The sequence below is a fragment of the Botryllus schlosseri genome, chromosome 11, assembly GCF_051294905.1.
Source record: "Botryllus schlosseri isolate E-star chromosome 11, Bs_hap1, whole genome shotgun sequence".
Classification (NCBI taxonomy): domain Eukaryota; kingdom Metazoa; phylum Chordata; class Ascidiacea; order Stolidobranchia; family Styelidae; genus Botryllus; species Botryllus schlosseri.
In genome coordinates, this window is record NC_137246.1 from 16,690,324 (window position 1) to 16,715,953 (window position 25,630).

At 40.0% G+C, this 25,630-nt stretch overlaps 3 long non-coding RNA genes across 3 annotated transcripts; 1 reads left to right on the forward strand and 2 right to left on the reverse strand.

Annotated features, from left to right (window-relative positions):
* The first annotated feature begins 184 nt into the window (after positions 1 to 184).
* Positions 185 to 3,652, forward strand: LOC145449981 (uncharacterized). Its single transcript, XR_013918392.1, has 2 exons — positions 185 to 1,467; positions 1,843 to 3,652. It is a non-coding gene; the product is annotated as an uncharacterized LOC145449981 (long non-coding RNA).
* On the reverse strand, positions 1,477 to 4,802 carry LOC145449980 (uncharacterized). The gene is made up of 3 exons (XR_013918391.1): positions 3,974 to 4,802; positions 3,725 to 3,903; positions 1,477 to 1,809 (listed from the first exon to the last, which is right to left on the reverse strand). It is a non-coding gene; the product is annotated as an uncharacterized LOC145449980 (long non-coding RNA).
* Positions 4,803 to 15,554: 10,752 nt separating this feature from the next.
* LOC145449979 (uncharacterized) lies at positions 15,555 to 24,020 on the reverse strand. Its single transcript, XR_013918390.1, has 2 exons — positions 22,620 to 24,020; positions 15,555 to 22,426 (listed from the first exon to the last, which is right to left on the reverse strand). It is a non-coding gene; the product is annotated as an uncharacterized LOC145449979 (long non-coding RNA).
* Positions 24,021 to 25,630: the final 1,610 nt, after the last annotated feature.

Here is a 25,630-nt window from a genome sequence, read left to right on the forward strand (position 1 = left end):
CATATATCAAGAAACCAGAAAACATTGAAGAATGAGGATAAATCAAACGAAACAGAGACGGAGCGATAACAGAGCTAAATTGATACCGTATGCAACAATACTGTGACGGTAGTAATTGCGATCATATTGAAAGATCTCGCGGGCCACAGAAAAAGCGTCTGCGGGCCGCATGCGGCCCGCGGGCCGCGGGTTGAGAACCCCTGGAATAGACACTTACGTGACCTTTGACACGAACCAATCAGGTTGCAGCAGGATGTAAACAAACATCAAGCCCGGGCAAACTTACTATGAGCTCTTATGGAAAAGGGTTGAAAAATGAAGGTTTTTAGCAAAATGACATTTAATTGGGGATAGCTGGCTTTGGTGAATGGTAATAACGTTGAGCTAGTACGTATTTGCAGTGTTATAACCTAGAATAAACCTGAATGGTGGCAAGCAACCATCAGCACGGTATGTCCAAATGAATGGATTTCTGACAACTTTTCGGATGAAACAACTATTGCGGTGTTATCATTAGTCGTAAACAATACTATAGGATTGTCGTACCGAATAGCATGTATTAGAGGAATCTTGAGTCAGGATAGGTGGGGTATTCATTATGTGTGCTCGGTGTTATATGCGTTCTATTTAGGGAATCATATACGGAACAGTCTGTATCACTATCTAGCAAATTATACTGTTACACTCAGGGTTGTAATGACTCGAGTCATGACTCGACTCGAGTCACGATTTTATGATGACTCGACTCATTTTCTTAAAATACGGAAATGACTCGACTCGAATCAATCTGTGTATTGACTTGACTTGGACTCGAGTCATTGTGCATGACTCGAGACTCTGACGGTCAAGACCGACATTTCATTGTAATTTCGAAGAATAGTAAAGTAACCACACTATCGGGATTTCGTCTATTGGTACTGATACTTGAAAACGCAACCAGAAACTGCTAAAAATGAGGAAAATTAGTATTATAAATGCGAACCATTCGATATCACCAAACTGAGTTATAAAAAGTGGATTCAGCAAGATTTAGCAACTGATCAGTCGACACAATAACTTGGACTCGACTCGAGTCATGGTGGACTCGGCCCTCTGATCGCTGACTTGGACTTGATTCGGTGGTGAATTGAAAATGACTCGAGTCAAAACTATAAACGTGTGATTGACTTGTGACTTGGTTACAACCCTGGTTACACTGGACACTTGTCTGCATATTCTATAATCAACATGTTACTATAATATATGTGTTAGGCAACATGATCCGACCACAGCTGAAATTGCCATTTTTTGTTCTAGCTCATGTATTGAATCCATCAGGATAAATGCCGGATAAACACAGCAGCTAAACTGCTAATAGCCTACCTACGGGTGAAACTTGGATATTGCTACCCAGAACGTTCCTGGTGTGCGCTTCTACCTTTCCCAGAGCCAATAACATGCATGGAAGAATGTAAAATCTGGATAAAGGCATGTGGACTTCTTTATAGTCATCTGAATTCTCATTTTATTGATAAAATGACGTATGTATTATTGTACCAAAAATATTGAATCGTCACATAATTTAGTAGATAGAACAATGAGTCCAAACTGATATGCAGTCACACCGCTTTCGTTGTTGATGCCACAATCGACTTGGTGTGTGTCTCATATTATTCCGCTCCAGTGTTGTTGCTTGATGGTGTAAAATGGATTGAAATTGTTGAAAGCAATATATTCAATGATAAGATGGATAGTTGATGACATTGGTAGGGGTCGACATGAGTCGCACGAGCACGCCTTGATGGGTGCCTGTACAGCAGTGTTGTTGCTCTGTAAAATAAACATATTATATATTTTATGCAGGCTTCATGGATATCCTTTATGACGCTGCAGAAAGAGGAAGTCGAGGGATAAAACGCAAGAAAATCAAATTTCTGGAAGAAGTATAGAAGCACAAAACAGGAAACTCTTCCAGGAAAATTACAAATTGACGGACAATTGTTGCTAGTGAAGTTCAGCTCTCAGAGCACCATAGTGTCAAAAGATGTGGAGAAGCTGATGAAATTTTATACTGGACTACATTAAATTCTTTCTGAATTGCCCGACTTATCCTACTGACGTCAAATTCCTATTATTGTAGTAAGCATAGTATTAAACCATTAGGTGAATCGTATGTAACTGCTTCATTAAATTTCGATTTGGCTATGTAGAGATGTGGTTCTTAAAAATGCAGCATTTGCATCCATTCGCGAATTCTAAAATCTAGAATGATTATTGACTGTACTGAACTGATGAAGACAAACCCCGCCGTGCTCACAATATCTTTCTGTCTATAAATCACATACAACTTTGAAAGGATTGATGGATTGTGGTGTACTAACTTTTGTGCGAGAACCAGTGTTGGTATGACTCGAGTCATGACTTGACTCGAGTCACTTTGCTAAAATGCCTTGACTTGACTAGGCATGTCAGAAATGTGGATTGACTAGTGACTCGGAGCAAAATTCATGAGTCAATTTCAAGTCCTCATGCAATCGGTGTCAATAAAAACCACTGTATCTTGCACACTGTATGTTCGGACTGTTCACGAAACGCTGGTGAGAGTGACCAACCAACCCGTGAGAGTGACCAACCATTCAATGATCGAGCGTTTTACTGAGCCTTCATTGTTCTCTCACAAATATATTTTTATCGCAAACGAATCTTACAGCTTACGTTGTCGTAAACTAGTATACCGTAGTAAAGTAATTTAATAGCAAAATGTCTATTTCTGTTCTACATTTTTACCGTAACCAAATGTCTTGTTTTATTGAAATTGATTGGAATATAGGCTAGTTTATATAGTCCTTAACCATTGACGAAGGCTCGAATTGTATCATATCAATTTGTAAATGGGTAATGTATTGCATCTTATCAATTCATTTCTCTATTCTCTATTTTGGATGTTAACTATAAACTGAGGCTATGCAATCACGTAGTTTAGCAGTTCTACGTATACGTGAGCGACACAGCGCCTTATTGTGTGTATAACTCTGTATTCGTTCATTGGTGTGTGTGACTTGACTCGTGGCTCGACTTGACTCGAGTCAAAATGTGCAATGACTCGAAATGACTTGTGACTCGAAGGTAGTGACTTGATCCCAACACTGGCGAGAACTATTCACATGGAGCTATGGTGCACTAAGAGATGCTATCATGGCAGAAAAGGGATTCGCAATTGAGCCTGAAATCAAGAAATTAAATCTAGATTTTATATTCCTGCACATGATTTGGCACATCGTCAAATGTCGGGGCCAAACTGTTCCGCAACAAGAAAGATGACAAGACATCATATTCATATTAAACAACTGATCGGAAGAATCAAGGAGTGTGAAATTTTGTCCGGTGTCATAATATGCAGCATTGTCTATCAACTAACCGAATATGGACTAATTGCTTACTCTAATTCAAGATTAGAAATGAATGACGCAACGTATTCAGCATTTGTGCAAATTCAGTTCCATTGTGAATATCGTAATGACTAATAGCATGCTACAGATCCTAATTGCATGGTGCCATGGTCAGTGTGTGCCAACAGTGCATGTCTATACATACCGTACTATATTCCAGTGGTGTGGTGTGCATTGAATCTCATTTAGATGCCCAATTTGTTGAATAAACAGTTCTCCAGGTACAGATGTTGTAGGATTATTTGTGTTTGGTGTAATGTTATAAAATCGAAGACACCAGACACACCAAAATCTACCTAGACGCAGGAGTTGATGGGTTGCGAGTACGGTCAAGAGATGGCTTGGCAATCACGATCGAGCTCACTGATGCTGACGCAAATCACAATGTATGTCTTTCAGCCCTTGTAGCTTCAGGTGTTGGATTGTCTTGATCCGTGCATAACTGCATATGCATGAGAGCATATCAGAACCTAATCTGAAAATAAAACCATGGTTACAATATCTATTGCATGAGTCTCTGAAGAAATGCCTTTTTCCTTACTTACCCTGTCTTACAAGTGCAAGACGAATCAATATTAGATTTTCCGAGATATTTCCATCAGGTGTGGTATCTCACTTTTCTGCAAGTTTTTTCTGCGATAACATTGGCTGTTCACTAGAATATTGCTTCCACAATAAGAGTGGATTGTCTCCTCAATCTTTATCCCTAAGTCGTGTACGTAGCTTCGTAGCTTTCTCCGCGGTGTTAGAAGAAAATACTGTCCCACTCAAATCCGAAAATCCGATAGAATATCCATAGCTTTCAATCAATATATACCAAAATTGTACTGTGTGGCAGCGGCTATATTTTTCTAACATATATTTCTGAACAGGAGATATTATGCTTGGAGATTTTACTCGTGACCTGAGCCTATGAAATCGTCAAGTATGCATTACCACAATCCGATAGTATAGTATACATCAATCGTTGCTTAATCCTAAAAGTTGTCAAAACTCCATGCATTTGGACCCACCATGCTGATGCGTACTTGCCACCATTCATGTTCATTCTAGATTAAAACGCTGCATCTACATACTAGCTCTGCGCTATTACTATTCATCAGGTCCAGCCATCCCCAATTCAATGTAATTTTGCTAAAAACCTTCATTTTTCAACCCTTTTCCATAAGAGCTCATAGTAAGCTTGCCCGGGCTTGATGTTTGTTTACATCCTGCAGCAACCTGATTGGTTCGTGTCAAAGGTCACGTAAGTGTCTATTGTTCTACTTGCCATTTTACCAGAGATGAGCGGATTTGAAATTTCTATGTCCTAATCCAATCCAAATCCGAACCTTCAAATCCAAATCCTAATCCATAACTTTTTCATATTCATAGAATGTCCAATCCTAATCCGATTCCAACTGGAAATTCAGAAAAAATACTAATTTATGCAAATGCAAAATGCGAAAATTTTGTTTCACAACCAACGATTCAGTTGATTCAAGATAACTTAGTAACCATAAGTACATTAATAACTGATCTGAATAAAGTTTGTCGCCATTCGCCACACGACATTTCAATCTCCCAGAAAATAGTTCAATCCAATCCAAATCCTAATCCGTTCCGAAAAAAATGTCTAATCCAAATCCAATCCAAATCCGACAAAATTTCACAAATCCTGTTTTTTCAAAACCTAATCCTAATCCATGCTCATCTCTGCATTTTACATCATACCGTCATTGAACTGTAGCAAATCATGGATGTTATGAAAGATGAGCATGGATTAGGATTTGAAAAAAACGGATTTGTGAAATTTTGTCGGATTTGGATTGGATTAGGATCCTAAATATATTTCTGAATGGATTAAGATTTGGATTGGATTCACCGATTTTCTGGGAGATTGATATGTCGCGTGGCGAATGTTGACAACTTTATTCAGGAAAGTTATTAATGAACTTATGGCACACTACACTATTTTACATAGGTTTACCATATTTTGCAAATCTAAGAAGAGGACACTTTTTCAAAAATTTGAGACTTGCAAAACCGGAGAAGAATTCTCAAAAATCGATGAATTTTTCCCACTTTGTGATCGGTTGACTGAAAAAAAGGTCCTCCACATTGCCGGGTGGTTGACTAATAATAAAAAAGGTCAACTTTTCGCCCAGCCGGAGCGTCACTTCTGTGCTAATTTACGGCATATCACTCGCATTTTGCTCTAAATATGACCTAGATTTTCAAAAAAGAGGACAAAAGGGCGTCCTCCGAGGACACTCTCAAAAAAGTCAAAAAAGAGGACAAATCCTCTTAAAAGAGGACGTATGTCATTGGTTTATTAGCAATTTTATCAGTTCAATACACCACAAAAAATGCGATACATTGAAAAGAAAGGAGGATGTCGGAGGATGTATGGTAGGGTTACCATATTTCTGTGATCCAAATTCCGGACACTCTTTAGCGCCCACTAGCGGATTTCAAAATGAGTTGTGACGTCACACTAACAATGCTTTGCTCCTCATAGACCAGAGGCGGTCACGATCCGGTTCAGGAGTATGTGGCTGCGTGTTGTGTAACCGGGACCGAAACCACATTTTTTCAGTTTCTTCCCGACCAAATAAACAATGATTTTGAGCCCACCATAGGGTAATCGATGCCACTTCTGGGGGGGGGGGAGGTTGCTGTATGAATCTGGGTTCTATATGCATGTGGTCGGTAAATTTTTTGAATTAATTCCGTCAATAATATTGGTTGTTCCATATCTTACTATATAGTTACTACTCTCCGCCCACATGATCAGAGTTAGCGGTAGAGATGGTGGAGGATGATGATGATGAGTTCGAAAATGCAAGGAGCGTAATTGTAGCCTAGATCGTTAAGTCATGTTCACGTCACACCGATAAGATTGTTTATCAGCCTTATGCCGGTGCGCACCACGAAGCTTTATAAACACGCCACATCCAGTGGTTTCCAACCTTTTAGGGTCGCGACTCCATCTCCAATTTGAAAATGTTCTGGGGCCCAGATCAAAATTTGGCGAGCTGATTACTAAAGGATGTCATCACCTTTTCCCAGAATTACTCACGGGCTATATTGGAAGCTGATTCCGTTCAACATATTCGCGAACCCCAGAATAAAGGCAAACGACCCCCACGTTTGAAGCCACTATCTTTGAAGAAAGCATTTAAACGGCCTGAACGATCTCTAGGATATGCCGTTCTCGTATAATTGCAATTACAATTAGAATTATTCCAGTAAATGAAGGTTGTTTTTATTTATATTTAATTGGAGTTTTGGCGAGGGTGGTAGTTACCAAATTAAAAGCAATAAATGCGATAGTAAATCGCGCGCAGCGCAAAGAAATATGTCATGCATCGGCATAAACATTCCACAAAATAATGTTTTTATGATGATTTACGAAACAATTATGAGCTTACGTGAAGTCTTCAAAATTCCGGACATTTGGCATATTTTAGAAATTCCTCCCGGACGCTACTTTGAACAGTGAAATTCCGGACATGTCCGGGAAATTCCGGACGTTTGGCAACCCTAATGTATGGTAACCAGACATGGGGTAATCGCGATTAGTAATCGTAATCGATTACGACGAATACAGCATTTTCAAGTAATCGTAATCGCAATCGATTACGACGAATACAGCATTTTCAAGTAATCGTAATCGCAATCGATTACATTCGAAAAAAATCCGAAGTAATCGTAATCGACTACTTCATATATTTAATCGATATCTTTGTGAAAGAACGATTACTTTTATTTGTGCAAGGACTACGAAATAAAATGAACATGAACATTCGTGAACCAGAAAGAGATATAATATCATCTTATAGTGACAGCACAGACGTCTGATATTCAAACGCCACTGCTCATTATTACGTCAGAAGTATTAGCTTTGCTGTTCCTTGCGTAAGAAGTAAATAGATATTTGATGAACATTGTAGTGGGATTGTAAGAACACCCGACGTGTTATATATCGGGTCATCAATACACTCCAGACGCCACTGCCTCGCAGCAGGATAATAATCATCACCACTTTGCCTAGTTTCAAATACTAACTTATATATTCATGTTTGGTCATGCTTAGTTCAACGTAGTTTGACTGTTACTGCTTGTCGAGCAGTAGGCCGATATACGTACGTTGTACCTACGTACTCCGGACAAAGATGCGTGTAGGCCTACTCGTCAAACGAAACATTACGATTTCCTCAACAAAGCATTCAAAATCGACAGCTGCTGATATATATCAGAACGGCGCCGTTATATGCCGTTTATCTAAGCGGCAGCTTGCAGTATATGTATCATGTATCAAGTGTAGGCCTATCAAGTATCTTATTCTCATATGACTCGAAACAGGCACCAATCGCAATTCTTTAGGCTACTCAACACTGGGACTTGTCGCCAAAGCCTACCGCTTATGCACCATGCTAGCGTGGGTTGTACCTTGAACTAGGACGAAAAAAGCAATTAATAGCCCACTCCAAACGTAGGCCTAGGTCTAGGGCAGGGGTGGGCCAGGTATATCTAGAACTAGTTCTAGATATCCCTGGGGTGGGCAATTATTTTTCTCCGCGGGCCAAATGAGAAGCAGAAATATGTTGGCGGGCCGAGTCAGAATTATAGAATATCCAGCGTATTGATTTTATTTCTGAATTGGAAGCAGTGTATATTACACGAATTGGTGCTCAGTGGATGTCTTGATATTGAGGAATGACAAAGTGATGGTTAATTACCCAAAAAATATCTATTGCCGTCATATTTTGAAACTATGTTAAACATGATATATTTTGAACTCTCTTTACCCCTATCCGCGTTTTTCTATCAATACCAGCCCCCATTGAGATGCACGAGACGTCTTGTGTGCCCTGATCGCGTGAAGCGCGGAATTTTTTCATGATTCATGGTTCAATCGGTCAATAATATTGGTAATTGCAAATATATTGCTATATTTTTTAACCTCTCTCAGCCCACGTAGTGGCCTACTCAGTTTTACCGCTAGAGATGAGTGAGGTACAGTCTTGGAAATATTCGGAAGGGCCCGTTGGTATAATTACTTCGTTACATGTTGTTATTTCGTGACCTGCCATCTGCTATGTGAAAAGATATTGAAATCGCCGAAGCGTACCAAACTGAAAAGACGACCTCGATTCCCGATTGGTATTTCTTCACTGGCAAATATTGCCTATGGGCAATTGGACTTTAACGTTTCGGTCAACATAAGGGCAGTCCTTCGGCCAAGGTTTTCTCGCTGTCGAGCTTTATTCCCTATACTTAGTTAATTTGATCAGCAGTTGCAATTGCAGTGCCTTCTCGGAATCCCGTGTTGGCCTAAAGTTCATTTATCTTGGTGTGTCGTGGCGCGGTAATGGCTAACGCCGAAATGCCCATTATAAAAACCATTGAATGAAGTTGCATAAATTTTCAAAAAAAATACCCTGTAATTTATGTCCACTCATGAAATAATTTTGGGCGCCCGTTGAGCTCGCCACGCAATTGGGGGGTTTGAGGTGCGGTAGCTATACGGTCCTAAGGATAATATATAGCTTATTGTCTTGGTAGCTGGTTTCTGAGTAGTGTGCAGCTTGCCGAAATGGCCTTGTTGATCAGCGAAGGTTGCAGTTAATAATCATCTTTGCATTTCAACTTACGGCTTTCTTTTTTTGACATCTTTTATGGGTGGTGATATATTCATAGAAATCATGGGCATTGATTCACTTGTTTCGTGAATTATGGATTTGTAAACACATCACGTAGGCTAACCATTTGAAACACAGACCGTGTAATGCGTAATGTGACAATGACACCAAAGAAGGTTTGGTGATTTTTTGTGACTTTAATTCTAACGGCATAACTTGCTACATTGACTTTAGTTTTAATCTGGATTAGGCATGTGAGGTAGTCCCTACGTATAGGCTGCGTAATCACGGTATGTTAATGAACAGGCTTGATAGTAAACGAACTTCTGGTCCAGTTTATACATCGTATGGTTTTAGTCCACGCAGCAACAGTAAAAAGTAGGTTTGATATTTTAAATTTCAAGCAGCCTTTCGCGGGCCGCACAGAATCGCTCGGCGGGCCGCATTTGACCCGCGGGCCGCACTTTGCCCAGGCCTGCTAGGGCCACCATAGTGTGGTCAATTTTCAAGTTGATGACTGAATTTCGTCAAGAATATCGATAATTGCATTATATTGCTATTCATTTTTAATATTCTCTCAGCTCCCAAATGGTCAGGCGAGGCCAAACGTATAGGAGACTAAAAAAAACTTTCATGAGGCGCACACACAAATTGTCTTGTCTTCAATGCTCTGTGGGTACCCCCGGTGGAATTTGTATTGTGCGGCTCAGATTGGAAGGACAGGACCATTCGTGACGCCCCCTAGCGCGGGCATTGGCAACGGACACATACACAAAGTCTCGGTCAAGATCATTCTTTAGTAGCACTGTTCGTGGAGTTCCGCGTTGGCCGAAACTGCATATATCTTTTGGTGTGTCATGTCGCGGTGATGACCGACACCGAAATGTATTCTATATTCTTATAAATTATGCACGCTTTTTTTAGGGGAGAAGTATGCATTTCAAAATCAAGCTATCTAGAGCAATGTTTCTAAAACTTTTTTCGACACGCCCTCCTTTATGACAGACAAAAATTTCGCACCCCCGAATCGTGATATCAAAAAATAATAAAAATAGCAATCAGTATGCTAGCAATCCCAACGGATAGTTGGATGGCATTGAAGGCAGTGGGCGTGGATGAGAGAATTCCTAAATACGAAATTTAGACAATATTCCAAGCAATAACCATGAAATGAGGGTAAATAGCTCACAGCGCGAAATTTTCTAAAGGTTACTGCGGCTTCGCGCCTCCCTTCAGAGGGATTTCACGCCCCCGGTTTAAGAACCACTGATCTTGATCAGTAAATCGCGAAGCTCGAAGAAAATTTTCAAGTTAATCGAATCTCTCGAAAATACTCTATAATTTATGTTGATTTACGACATACTTTTTTCAGTCCCCTTCGAGCTCGCTGCCAACCCTACTGGGGAGTTTGGCTGCGGCAGTAACGGGTGTGGCAAGAGTGTAAATTGTCGGATGCAATAAATCGTCCCCTGTAAAGTTTGACAATGGGTACATTATGACATAACGATCAAATGAAGTATCATTCATAAAGAAAGCTGTTTTCTCATTAGGTCTTTGCATCGCAATCCTTATATTATCTTCCAATATAGCTTCTAAGAGTAGTTCTAAGAAGCAAAAATCGGGAGTAATCGTGATTAGTTTTCCAATGTAATCGTAATCGTAATCGACTACATCCTGATTTTGCTGTAATCGTAATCGTAATCGCGTGATTCCGAAGTAATCGTAATCGCAATCGATTACATTCATGATGTAATCACCCCATGTCTGATGGTAACCCTAATTTTACACTAGACCGAAAAGATCATCGCTCCATCAAATATGCCGGACCCGATGTGTGGGACAGTATCCCGCCGGTCATCCGACAGTCGATGAGCATGTCCACATTCAAGTCGAAATACAAGCAATTACTACTAAACGAATATTAGTCCATCCTCAAGTTTGCCGGAACACGACTGACCTATCGATCTTGCCTTCCATGACATGCCATCCATTTCTTGTTGCTTGCTTTTTTCTATACTATCTTCTTTACTTTTCATTTAGTGTGCATGCCTCCTCTTTACATCGCCTAGGCCAAAAGGTGGGTGTCTGATTCCATAGACTACTTCAAGTCGCTTTGACGCCTTCATATCTTTTCATTGTATCGCATTTTTGTGGTGTATTGAACTGATAAAATTGCTAATAAACCAATGATGATGATGATAGTCAACGACTAGGAGCCAATGAACATGAGAGATGCGGCCCTATGCTATGTTATCTTAAATTAAAAGATAATTGTTGGTTGTCAAAGAAAAATTTCCAATTCCTGCCTTGCATAAATTAGCATTTTTTCTGAATTTCAAGATGGAATCGGATTAGGATTGGGCACAGATTTAAATATACAAAAGTCCATCCCAATGCGAAAATCGAGTCTTATTTTGCGGGGTTCCAGGGCCATGAGCCGAATAAAATTTATATTTTCTTAATCAGTACCTCAGAAGCTTTTTCCATTGATGCCCGTTTATCAAATTTTGTGCTCGGCAAGCCGGTAAAATCTAGCCGTAAAATTGCCTTTGGCCAAATAGAAAGTATGACGTAACCCAAATGCAGTGAGCTGTTTAATCTCGCTGTGTCCACACCATTTATGACAATATGGTTCTACACCAGACCTGGGAAAAGTGCGGCCCGCGCAAGGTTGCTTGGAATTCGTAACATAAAACCTGCTTTTTGAACGTTGACGCGTGGACTATAAAAGCATAGGATGATACATGTTCTTGATCTTGTTTGAACAATAACTCATACGACGAGGTTGCAATATGAAATCAGTATATGGTACAGCAGAATAACTATAGACAAGCGACACGACCCAGAGTTCAGTTAAACGAAAGACCAGTAGACAACAGAACACAGGGTATAAATACAAGCGCGACACACGAGGAAATAATGATTGGCGGTAATTACTAGTCCTATAGAAATTAGGAGTTGAACAACACTAAACGTAAATGCACGAATATAACAGTATCCACTGAACAGGAAATTCGTTGACTTTGTGAAGCCTGTTCATTAATAAACCACTGTTACGCTACCTACGTATCTCGCATGCACAATCCAGATTCAAAATAATGACAATGTAGCTAAGTAACAAAGTACGAGTAGCAATTAAAGTCACAAGAAGTCACTCTTTCCATAAAGATCAGTGGTTCTCTCCTAGGGGTCCGCGAAGCAATTTCAGGGGGTCCGCGAGACCACTAAATTTTTTAAATGGTTGATAACGTAATTTTTATTTTATTTTTTAATTTGAGAAAGCATGAGGCAATTTCGCACCACAACTGATGAAACCTCATGACTCATATCATGATAATAATCGTCTGACATGAACTATCGTAGTGTGAAAATTCATTTTCATTGCCAATTTTCCAATAACCTGCTGATACAAACATATTACTGTTTAGAGACGTTTTGTTGGGGTTTGTTGATAAAATAAAAATATGGAGATAGTAACATCAATCAGGGTGACTTCGTAATGTCTTCTCGATTTGAAGTTGTCAGTCTCATCAGATTAGTGAACAGTCGTTTGAAATAAACATTTCCGAAGTATTTCCTTAATTTGTCCCAATGCAGGGATTGAAACCTCGCCATGAAATCCACTTTATCCTGTGATATACATAACCACTATTTGAACAGCGTCTTGGAGGTACACAACTTCAATATACGATTGAATAGTATATTCATATTGAAATGAATCCGAATATTTTCGGCTGACACTCGTCATAAATCGGACGATGATATACCTGCTCAGCTCGGCTATCAGATTTGGCGCATTCTTGTTGCGGATGCCCTATCGACAAAGCTGATATTTTGATGAAGCAGGAGTATTTCGTTGCTATCAAACCATTACGCTCCAACCCTGAAATTTATATCACCAGTTATATTGGTATGCAGGCAGCCTTGTCTTGTCAATGTTCAATTGTTCATGGTCGACATTGTTTGCTCGTAAATATAGATGTAAACCCGAACAGAACAAGTCGTTTCATGACAGTCTTTCTCAGGACGGAAAACTTGATTCCATTCTTTGGCACATAAGATTTGTCGATACTATTAGATTAGGATTTCACGTGGTAGAAGCTCTGTGCGGGCCGATCAAAGTGCGTCGCGGGCCGAATCCGACAGCAACAATGCTGTCCGCTCTTTTTCTCTTGAGCTACTCTCTCGTTTCGCCAGACAGCATTGTTGTGTCCCAATGCCAATCTCCATAACAATGAAAAATTCGAGGCTGATTGTGGGGGTTCCAGGGCCGCGAGAGGAATAAAATTTATATTTTCGTAATCAGCGCAGAGTCAGCTTTCAATTGATACCCGTTTTACCAAATTTAATGCTCGGCAAGCCGGTCAAAAATGACCGTCAAATTGCCTGTAGCCAAATGGAAATTGTGACGTGATACTATTTCACTGAGCCGTGAGATTTGCTTGTGTCGACACCATTTGGGACACCGATATGACTCATCTCTCATCAAGCATATCACCCATATAGAATGAAATTGCTTGTCGAAAAAAATAGCCGATAGCTGTAACTCGAAGAAGGTTTTGCATGCTGGAGTTAGGGGTTGACGCGTTCTTTCAGTTTTTGCCGAGCATGTCGCCAAGATTAAGGATTTTAATTACGACAAAACACGAAACACTCGGTCAAGGGAGGGCGAATTTCAGAAAAACTGCAAAGTTCGATCAACATCAAATCTATTAGAGCTGAACACTGCTCGGAAGGCAGCGACCGACACAATAAACATTGTACTATATGTCATATACTTATACATTTCAGTGCAGTGGTTCTCGAACTGGGCGTGAAAGCATCTGAAGAGGGGCGCGAAGCCGAAGTTGAATAAAAATGTGTTTCGCGCTCCGCGCGATTTGATTAGAGATTATGGTGTTATAGTTATGGCTCGGATCTGTACATTGTCCCACCTTGATATTTCAGAATTCTCTCATCATCAGCCATAACCATCCATGCCAACAAACCGTCCGCCGGGATTGCTAGCATTCTCGCTGCTCGTTTTAATATTTTGTGATGTCATGACAAGGGGGTCGAAAGTTTTCACTATCAGAAAAGGGAAGCATGCCCAAAAAAGTTTGAGAACCACATTTTTAGTGTCTTAATAGAGGAACGCGGAGAGGGGTTTAAATAGAGTTAAAATCTAACATGTTCAACATTGTTGTTTGTCATGACGACAAATAGATATTTTTTAATTAACCGCCACTTTCTCATTACGAAACATCAACAAATTAACTGAGCAGCATTAATAGCAATGTAGATTCGAAATAAAATTAAAATACGCTGTAAAATATAGCTAAGATTTTTCACTCGGCCCGCAAACGTGTTTTCTATTTCTCATTTGGCCCGCGGAGGAAATAATTGCCCACCCCTGTTCTACACTATAGCGGCATGGAGTCGGAATTTGTGAAAATGACCTGATTTGGACTCCGACTATAACTTCTTTACTATGAACAAAATTGCTTTCAAAGGTATCTTTAAATTACTAATAATAAATAGAATAGGATATTCATGTACCATCAATCACTGTTATTAGTAACAATATAGATACATAAAATTGGACATTATTTGCATATTACCATTCAGTTGCATGGAGGAAGAAAATCGCAATATGCATCTTTGCAATGCAGTCACAAGTTGATGCATTTTTTGGAATTATACCATGATACTGTAACAGTAAATGCATCGTCTGGTTTTGTAAAATTGATGACACTTGTCTAAATAATATAATATTTGTAGTGCAGCTTAGCTGCTTGGGCGGAACAAATGATTAAGAAAGACTGCTTGTCCTAATCCTTGAATACTCGAGTAAGTGCATGTAGATTAAATATATGCTATTTCATTACTTCTCAAATTTCGTTTCTGACCAATGTTTACGAAAGTGTGTGTACTTGTAATTACTATAGTGTGTAATGAGAAAAATCTCTGTATTAGTTGCTCACTCATGCACAAGAGCTACAATTCAATTGTTTTTATCTACATTTTAACTGAATAAGATTTGATATATGTCATGTTTGAATGATTCATACGTATTCGGATATTACAGAGTCCATGTTATAAAAACATATAAGGGAAGGATATTAAGAAAGGCATTATTCTTTCAAGCTAATTATATAGTGAATAATTCGAGCTGTGCCTCAATAAAACAATCTTGTATGCCATCGTTAATCACATGTTTGCATATGTTTAGTGGTTATATGATGATCAACGTCAATGTGGTGTAGAATTTTCGAAGTAAATTGGTAATACTGTTTGAGTCGGAAGCGGAGTTCTCTTAAGAAAATAGCCGGAGTCGGAGTCGGTACGGTTAAAGACTCGCGAGTCGGAGTTGGAGTCGGTATTGTAGCGACCCTGATACGGCGTCACGTACCTAACAGGGAAGCCGGTGTGTTCCTGGGCTCCGGACCTCGTCTCTCTGCGATCGCCGCCTGCTGCGCGCTCGCTACACGAAACGCCTAACACTGTACACCAGTCCATATACGGTTATAATAAGATTATATTCCACGACACAGTACTCAAAACAGCGTTTCACACTAGACTCATATTACACAATATACACAGCACACATACAAACTGATAACGGAACATGCGATCTAACAAGACGAGACACAGGCCTACACAGCACACAAGTTCACACAAACCGTATTGCGACAGCTAGGCCTAAACCTACACCAGCAGCAGCGTTTCCATCTACAGGCGAGGGACTAACTACGGGACAATATAACTCCCCAGATGCTAGCACAGCATCGTCCGTGATCTTTCCATGCCGCAGTCAATCTATCTGAACATAGATTCCGACAGGATACATCCACCTCAAGCCTACAAATACAATGCCAACTACCTGCTACTTCACACCCTAACTGTCTAATACTGCAACTACTTCCTGCTGCTGTTCCCGACTACTCATTACTTCACGCTACCAAACACAGAGACATACTCAGTACCAGAGGTGGTCAGTAACGAAGTACTTCTACTTTTTTGAAGTACTCAAGTAGTTTTCCTCTACTTCTGGTACTTACTCAAGTAGATCTGATTTTCACTACTTCTACTTCTACTTCGTAATATTTTGTGATCTACTTACTTACTTTTCGCTATTTTCAGTTAGTCAAGTAGAAGTAGTTTATTCCCGCAATCAGGAAGATAGCCTGAGGAGTTTCGGGGCTGTTTTCACGCAGTATCAACATCTAATTTACATAAAAGTAAAGTAAAGCCCAGAATTTTTGTCGCGCTTGGCGCGCAGTGGATATGGAATAAACAGTATGATTTCACGAAAGTATAGGTGAATATAATTTAGGTAGCGGGTTGGCGTGGTTCCGTTCACACCGCATTGTCGCCCTTCACCCATATGAAATATTTCATCACAGTATATATGGTTCATCATAACGTTTGAAACTGATGTTTCGCAATCTAGCATTTACTTATCATATCGTAATCTACAGCAGTCCATGGCGTGTCCTAATCTGGAAAAGTGAGCTCTGACTTTTTTAGTTTTATAGCTGTTTTAGCATACAACCTTTGAAACTTTCTGGACTAAAGACACGAAATACATTTCCGCTTTTAGAAGTAGTATTTATATTTCACTTTCAATTCCCAGTATCATATACTTTTAGTTCTAATTAATTTAAGTTCTTTTGTCTGGATAACATACATGTTGAAGTATAAAAGCAAGTGTAATAATGCCTTTAATTTCCGGATATAAAGCTACACAATATGGCATTTTTACGATCCATCATATTTTTCAGTAACGTTTTCTAATCGCGCATGGTGTTTACACCGTATCCTATACAACTTCTCCGTATTGCTCTTTGACAAAACTGCGGGCCTTATGGGGGAGGGCGCGATACCATGATATTTTCTAAAACATGCTGTTCGAGTATACAGAGGATTAGTATCGCATTTCCATATCAATACTGGCATTTTCATCCCATGATGAGGACGAATGCTTATGCTGTCGAAAATTGGATTCCTCCTGGTATGCATCAATATGAATCAAGCTCTGCACCTTTCGCATAGCTCAATCTGCACCTTTTGACAATCCATGTGAACGAATTACGGTCTTTTTCACAACTACTTACTTACTTGAGTAGATTTGAAGTCAGTGAATTCTACTTCTACTTCAAGTAGTTTTAGGTTGCTTACGGAAAAAGTACTTCTACTCGTACTTGAGTAGATTTTTTCGTCACTACTTCTACTTCTACTTGAGTAGCTCTCTTGACTACTTTGACCACCTCTGCCTAATACTCACTCACATCCAGCTCCAGCCACGCTCTCAGCCAACTCCCAACACGAAGTCTCCAACCATACCACGTGCAACGTAATTTCTAAACGGCAAATACAGAACATTCTAGAAACCCCGGGTTGCCACGGTATAATGAAAATGTCTGGAGTCGGAGTCGTATAGTTGGATTCGGTGGTAAAATTTACCGACTTCACAGCCCTCTTCCTGATCATATGGCAAGGTTACCATACGCTCTCCTTTCGAAGGATTTGTCCTCCTTTTTGAAAAAATTGCCTCCCTTCGCCCCAATGTCCTCCTTTTTGACAATTTGTCTTCATTTTTAGCCTACAATGCCCAAAAGACCACGAAAGACGTTAAATTTTGGCGTAAAAGATAGACAACTGATTACGCGGGAGTCAACACTGACTATATACGGCGAAAGCTTGTATTTCGGGAATCAAATTGGAAAAATTACTTGTTTTGGGTTGGCTAGCGATTACAACGGTTAGGTTGTCCCAGGAGTTCGCAACCAATAATTTGGATGTCGCGGCGTTAACGAGGAGGCAATTGGACGTCGATCCTCGTCCACTCATGTACCTCGGGCATTTGGTCACTGGAGACAGCATTCAATTTTGCGGTAGTAGACGCGTGGGATAGGTGGTGAGTATCGTCAGCGAACAGTGTGTTACTCACGGAGGAGGTTTTAAAGATATGGTTGACATATAAAGTAAAAAGGACCGGCCAAGAACTGAGCATTGTCGAACACCGCATAATACAAAGTGGGTTGAAGACAAGGTGTTAGATATCGAAACCATTTGTTGTCGTCCAGACAGGTATAGCTTTTCATGAGCTCTAGTTGTGGACTCCGGAACCCGTAGCATCCCAACTTCGAGAGGATAATACCGTTAAACGCTTTTGTGGATCAAGAAAAATGCTTCACCCCATACTTCGTTTCTCCAAGAAGTCATAATACTGTCCAGTGTCCACCTACTGTTAGCAGCAGGGCTGTGGAGTCGGAGTTTGGCTAATTTTCGCTTAATGGAGTCGGAATCGGAGTCGTGAAAACTATAGGGACAGGAGTCGGAGTCGGAATCGGAGTTTGTGAAAATGACCTTGATTTCGACTTCGACTCCAACTTCTTTATTATGGATACAATTGCTTGCAATGGTACCTTTAAATTACAAATAATTACTAAAATAGGACTTTTATTCAGGCCCTATACCACCAATCACTGGTATTATAGTAAAGATATGGATAGAGGTGGCCAAACCCGTGGCCCGCGAGAAGGTTTTGTATGACCCGCGAGGTAATTCTCAAAATTAGTTATAACATCAAGTAAAATTGCAAGGCCAACCAAAATTTGATTAGCCTGACCGCAAAATTTGATGATGACTAAAGCATCAGTTCCGACACATTGGCGTAACCAGGGTCCAGTCACATTTATCGCAGATTTTCGTATATGACCACCATGAAGTAGAATATTTCGTACCTGATTTATTTGACTTGAAATTTCTCTTAGCACTTTGCATGATATATTATCACTTGATTTTTTGCATTTAGTATTAGAGTTCCTCCTGAAAATTATAAATACGCGTAATTTACAGATTTGACCTCGTCCAACATTCGACTTCGCTTGTGCGCTCTCAGCGAGATCATCAGCGATGAAACATTTGCACAAAATGATAGAGGCGTGTTCACCGAAACCTTCGATATTGGTATGTCTAAACGCCGAATAATGCTGTCCTTGCCAAATGAGCTTAGTGGTATACAGAGGCGACGCCCAATTTATGCAAGTATATTATTGATCGAATTCATTCATCACCTTTGAAATAATTTCACGCTACCTGGACACGAATGCACACTGTACATTTGCACACAGTCTTTTCATGACATAATTGTTATAAATTTCAAGTAAGTAGCCTATTGCTTTCAACGTTACCTAATTCGGTTCGCTCCTACCGGACGACTAAAAATGGTCATCAACATTCAAATGGCCCGCGCAATGGTTCGTAAATCTCATGTGGTCCTATGGCCGACAAGGTTGGCCATTATACACGCACCAATATTATTGATCAAATACTTTCATTTACTCAAAAACATGTACGCTCCGCGCGACTATAGGTCCGAAATGCACACTGCTTTTCAACTGGAAGCAACTGGAAGCTTCCATAGGGTATGTGTGTGCGTGCGTCTAAGAATCGTCTGAATAAAGGGTAGTGATGAAATTTCCCATGGCAGGATGTACGGTTCTGCGAGGTGTTCCCACGGGAGAGCTTTCCTAAACTCATAAAAATCCCCCTCCCCCACAATAAAAAAAATGTAATTCTGGCTACGACCTTGTGTGTGAGCGATCACTTGAGTGGTGACAGCTTTCTCCGCAAGCCATGAAGTAACAGCAATAAATGACAACTGTCCCGTCCAGCGTCCACCCTATACAAACTCTAAATCAGTGGTTCTAAACCTTTTTTTTGTCGCGGACCCTCTGTGCACCTTCACGTACCCCGGCGGACCCCCAGTTCTTATTTAAAATTTGCCTCTATTATCATGCAACCTCCATCTGTCTTGTGCAATTATTATCTGTAGGCTAGTGATAAACAACAGCGTAATGATCTTTCTTGACAATAACACCGACTTTTTATTATTTTAAAGCGAATTCTGTAGCTGCATTTCTTGAAATACAGGGCTATGTCTTGAAAATCCACGTCGTCGATTTGATATGAACGAGTGCCGAGAATCCATTTCCACGGAGATAGGTGGTGGCGAATGTAATAATAACGCGTAACCCGTCCGACGACACATTTGGCTATGATGGCAACATTCATGGATCAATATATCCTCCAGCCTATAGTCATTTCTATCTAGCAGCTCATCGTGAAGTTATTCTGGAATAGCGGTCGGTGTATTTCATAGGAGAAAATGGATCTCTGCATACAATTATTTCCAAAACCCCCTGCAAAACATCCCCAAACAGCAATGTGTTCGTATAAGTAGGCTATTGGCAATTAAAATGACTTTGCACGGTGGAATATTTCATCTCAGACGGCCATTATCTGTTTATGTGAGTCCTGAACTTTCAGCAGTTATGAAGCGAAAGTGCTTCATCATCTCTCTAATTTAAAACAAACCAAAAATAGTTTATTATTATTAGGTTATCAACCATTTTGCAAATTTGGAGTTTTCGTGGATCCCTTGAAAAGGCTTTGCGGATCACCAGTTGAGAACCACTGCTCTAAATAGTCTTGCCGTGTGTTATGAACATAGTTAAGGTGTACTTGCCCTGAATGTTCGATGACACCACTTCAATCAGCTTTGCCGGTAAATCTGATAATGAAAACATATTTGCAATATGCAAGTAACAATATAATGAACAATTTTCATTCTTCAACCAAAAAATTTTCGCGCTTAGCGCGAAAGTATTGACGTCAGAGTTTTCTACAATCACACATCACTTTATATGAGCGGAATATATGCATAAAGATCGCCTCAGATGTTGTGTTAATCATCCAATAAGGGCCCAAGACCATCGTTTAGCCCATTTTTCCTTATCTTTAGGTTGGAGGGGCTCATTTACGTCATCGAATTTATCGCCCCCCCCCAAATATTTTTTCTGGCTACGCCCTTCATTGTCGGATTGTTAGCTAACAGTAGGTGAGGCAAATTCATCTTAGCCTCACCTGGTCATCGTTTCTCTGCGGAGTCATTGCACGTGACAATGCCGAATTTCACATTTCTTTGCGATTGTGAGAGGTCCTGGTGTCACGTTATTAATATTTAGATTTTCGGAATCAATGCGACAAGAATATTCGATTCATACCAGAGATTACAAATTTTGAGGTATTTTTGATGAATTGTGCATCATAGGTGAGGCGTGACCAGTCTGTAACTCACCTGTGCCTCACCTCTCCTTTCACGCTATATTTTTGAAGAATAAATATGTCAATACCGATATTATTCAATACATCTAGCGACATTAATTCGCGCGAAGAAAATATTCACGTAGAAATCTCTCAAAAGTATTCTAAAATTATGTTGATTTACGAATAATTTTGGCCCTCCTTCGACCTCGGCAACCCTCCAATTTGGGGCTCGGGGTGTAGCAGTTACAACCTTGCAAACGCATTTAACGCAATGGAAAACATGTTTTGAAAATCTAAATTATTATTTTTTTAAACGAAATCCCAAGCGTCCCCATACGGAAATCAAATAATCTCGTGACAGTACATCGAGTGAAGCGCGAAGAAAAATTTTCAAGTTAAAAAAATATGCCCTTCAAATGTTGATCCCCACTTCCCCAGTGATGGGGGATTTTAAGTGCGCCAGTTGCGGAGCTGATGCTACCTTGTTCGATTGTTGCACGAATACGACTTCGATACTGAATCTATCAATAGATGCGCATTATCTACTACTCAACCAGGAGATGAAAGGCCTATTATAGCGCAATAATAATGACAATACTCGCATTAAATTAATAAAACTGAAGTGATTCGTTATATTTTTTCATTTCTACTATCGGGCGGGTGTGGGGTATATTTACTATATAGTCACCACTTCAGACTCTCGTAAAAAGGGTAAATAATTAAAAAAGAAATCAGACTTTTTGACTCTATGAATTTATTTGTATCAAAACATGCTGAGAAAAATGTTGTCACGTACAATATCAATTCCCTGATTGCACGAACAATTTTACTTCTGAAGATCACGAACATCACATAAAGACACGGCTCAACGACCACGCTAACATTTTGGGGAAGTTATTAAAGTAGTCTCTCTCTCTACCAGATATACTCTTGTCAGTCATCTCATTGGAAATACTTTCGAGGCCGTATTGCATTGGGGAACAGCTCAAGCGTGCTGCATCGACATTATACTTTCCATATTCATGTTACGGTAAAAGGAAATGATGACACTGCAAGCTTGAAGTTTAACAAACTCTACTGTTCATCCTTTTCTGGCAGAAGATAGTCCTGGCCAACTCTTTAAAATATGAATGAACTGGAGAAGAAACGTGGCCTACGGCGATTGATTGCTGTTGGGCATTGCAGCGAAGTAGCTTCTCGTCGAGTCTATCAATGCAGGCAGGTACCAATAAGTTGTGTAGCCCGACATCACTAATGATATCATCATGGCAACGTCTGCAAATAATAATTTCGTTAATCATTTAGCCGTATTGATCAACAACGAAACGTAGGATTGCTTCCACGCATGTTTACACGGCCTACATAGGATTTGTAAGTCACGTCAGCGGCCTTCAATAAAACACACAATATCTGATATGGAAAAATAAACCACTCGCAATTAGAAACAACCATGTAGTTCGGTACTTACTGAACGATTTCCTCTCCCACGGATTGAGCATGTTAAGCCCGAAACTGTAGCAATATACGTAATATATCCAATGAATATACTCAATTATCGTAGTCGGAGACCTTTTTACTGGTATTGAATCCATTACTACTAATGCAGAGAACGCTTGAGGGTAAGAAAGTCAACAACGAGCCTGAAACAAGCACGGTTATCGAATTAATCTGATAGAAAGACAGCCTACGTCTAGCTGGGTGATCAAGATCTAGAAAATCAGCAATCGACTGGCATAAATAGGCGAGTCAACGGGCGCCGATTCTTCTGTGGTTTCCATTCCATTCATAAACATCGCCTTATCGGAAAATACAGTTGGAACAATAGAATGGATCTCCTTTGCCAGCTCGTTATACAACGAAGGCCGACTGCTACAGTTCACACAATGGAACTCGATCACCACAATGATTCTTCATTCAACGGTTGGCAAACAAAACGATGCTACGATGTACGAAGTTTAGTAGGCCTACTGTCGTTATACATTATTCAATTAGCCAATTCGTGAAATATCGATTAATATATCATTGATTACAATCAATGTAGATCTACTTTCATCCTAATTCAATAGCAGCACACTATAACGACTGCGGTATTTTTAACCGCTACTGCTATTTTTACCGATGAGAGCTTACATCGTCACGCTACGCACTCCGTAAGAATACGGAAAGCGAGGCTGTCTTGAGGGTTTAATCGTGACCATATGGTGTGTCGCTATGTTGCGTTTTTTCTTGTACGTACAGTCGTACACTCGTACAGGCGTTATCTTCAATAGCTTCCGAAATTCAGTGTACCTATACTGTACAGTACATGCCTCATATCTACATGTTCTATTTTTATTATTATTTATAGGCTAAGGCCGGAGTTCATTGAAAGACGATTGCAAATATCAGTATAATTTTCCCGTTTTCATCAATTCAAGTACTACAAGAATGGACACGATGAGCTGAGAAGAAAGGAAGACACTAGGCGAATTCAATATTGGCCTAAAAGTTAGTAACAAAACCGGATAAACGTGTTAGATAGACGCCTTAACTTTTTGCTCAGCACATTCAACGAGAAATAGCCTTCAGAATTATCAAAAGTGCAAGTGCACGTGGTATAGACCTAGGCGAAGTCGCTGAGTGGAAAATCGACCTGACCTGTATTTATCATGCAGAAACGGTTTGTATTTAGACTTGACATTCGTAATAAACTGAAATAACAATGTACGTAGGCGTCACGCCCCTAGATATTTCGATACGACCTACGCTTGAATAGTTTCGGAGGTATATACGCCGATGCGGTGTGCGGAGACTAGTCGGAGACGTACCGCTAGATGTCGATATTGGATAATAACTGGTGCTTGTATTGATATCTTCCGCATGGTTTTATTTATTTACTATTCAATTGTATATTGAAGTTCTGTACCTCCAAGAAGCTCTTTTATTTATTTCCATGCACTAGATTTCAGTTTAGGTATGAAAGACACATAACGCCTTTAAGGGTGGGACGTAGGGTTGGGACTTCGGGATCAAATTTGAAATCCCGGGATCGGGATTTCCCGGGATTTTCGCTCCTCAATCCCGGGATTCCCCGGGATTAGAAAAGTAGTAAAATAGACATACAAGTTACACAAATAACATTTAGTCCTTGTGATATTGAATTGACGCAAAACATAGGAGCATCAAGAGTATCATCGTTTATATCAGGGGTCCCAAACTCCAATTTTATCGCGGGCCAATTTCGTAGTCTTTGATGACGCGACGGGCAGCAGCATCAAATAGGGGTATAATATGTATTTCCCAGTACGCCTTTTTTGTCGGACCTTGCAGATTGGCATTCCATACACATTGTGAAAATGTAATACACTATTGTAATATTCACGGTTGCCACGAAAAAGTCATATTTTTCAGTATTTTTAAAAAATATTGTTGTGCTTGGCATAATTTGGCGACATAAGGGGTTACATATAGGCTTACCATATTTTGGAAATCTAAAAAGAGGACACTTTTTCATAAATTTCCAACTTTCAAAACCGGAGTAGAATTCTCAAAAACCGGTTAATTTGTCCCACTTTGTGACTGGTTAACTAAAAAAAAAAAAAAAGGTCATCTTTTCCGCTCAGAACTCAAAATACCGTTTTTCTCCCCACATTGCTAGGTGGATGACTAAAAAAAAAAAAAAAAAAAAAGGTCATCTTTTCGCTCAGAGCTAAATTCACCGTTTTTCACCCGTCGGAGCTTCACGTCTGTGCTAATATATGGCATACCACTCGCAATTTGCTCTAAATCTGCTCTAAATCCTAAAAAAGAGGACAAAATCTCAAAAAAGAGGACAAAAGGGCGTCCTCCGAGGACACTTTCAAAAAAGTCAAAAAAGAGGACAAATCCTCTTAAAAGAGGACGTATGGTAAGCCTAGTTATATAGACAGTTAGAAACCATGCGAGACGACAAATGCATCGTGTCATCGTAAAAGCTGTCGCATTGTAATTTAGCAGCTAGTGGACGTTTGATGTGTGATAGCGATTCAGGTTTTTGGAGTGGTTTCAGAATGAAATTTCAAGTTCTCCAATCCGAAATCTGAAATTTTCGAGTTTAATATTGTCGAATGCTTGAAAAGTCAAAACGCCGACGTGGGTCGCAAAAACAGTTCTGGCGGGCCGCGTGTTTGAGGCCACTGCTCTAGACAATCAGCCGAGTTTGTGACACTGCTTTATTACCAAAATAAGAGATATGGCGCTACATAAGCCTTGGTAGATGCTGTTCACAAATCCCGGGATTTCATCGGGACCAATAACGGGATCGGAATTGCTTCAAATCCCGGGATCCCGGGATCGGGATTTCCCGGGGTCCCAACGCTACTGGGACATCATAAGCCTAAACAACTACTTAACGTTACGATGGATATTATGTAAATAAAATTAGTATCGTAATCGTTGTTTCGAAATCATGAAACGACACTAGTGCTAGAATAGCAGTCCAACGAATCAACGAACAGTTGA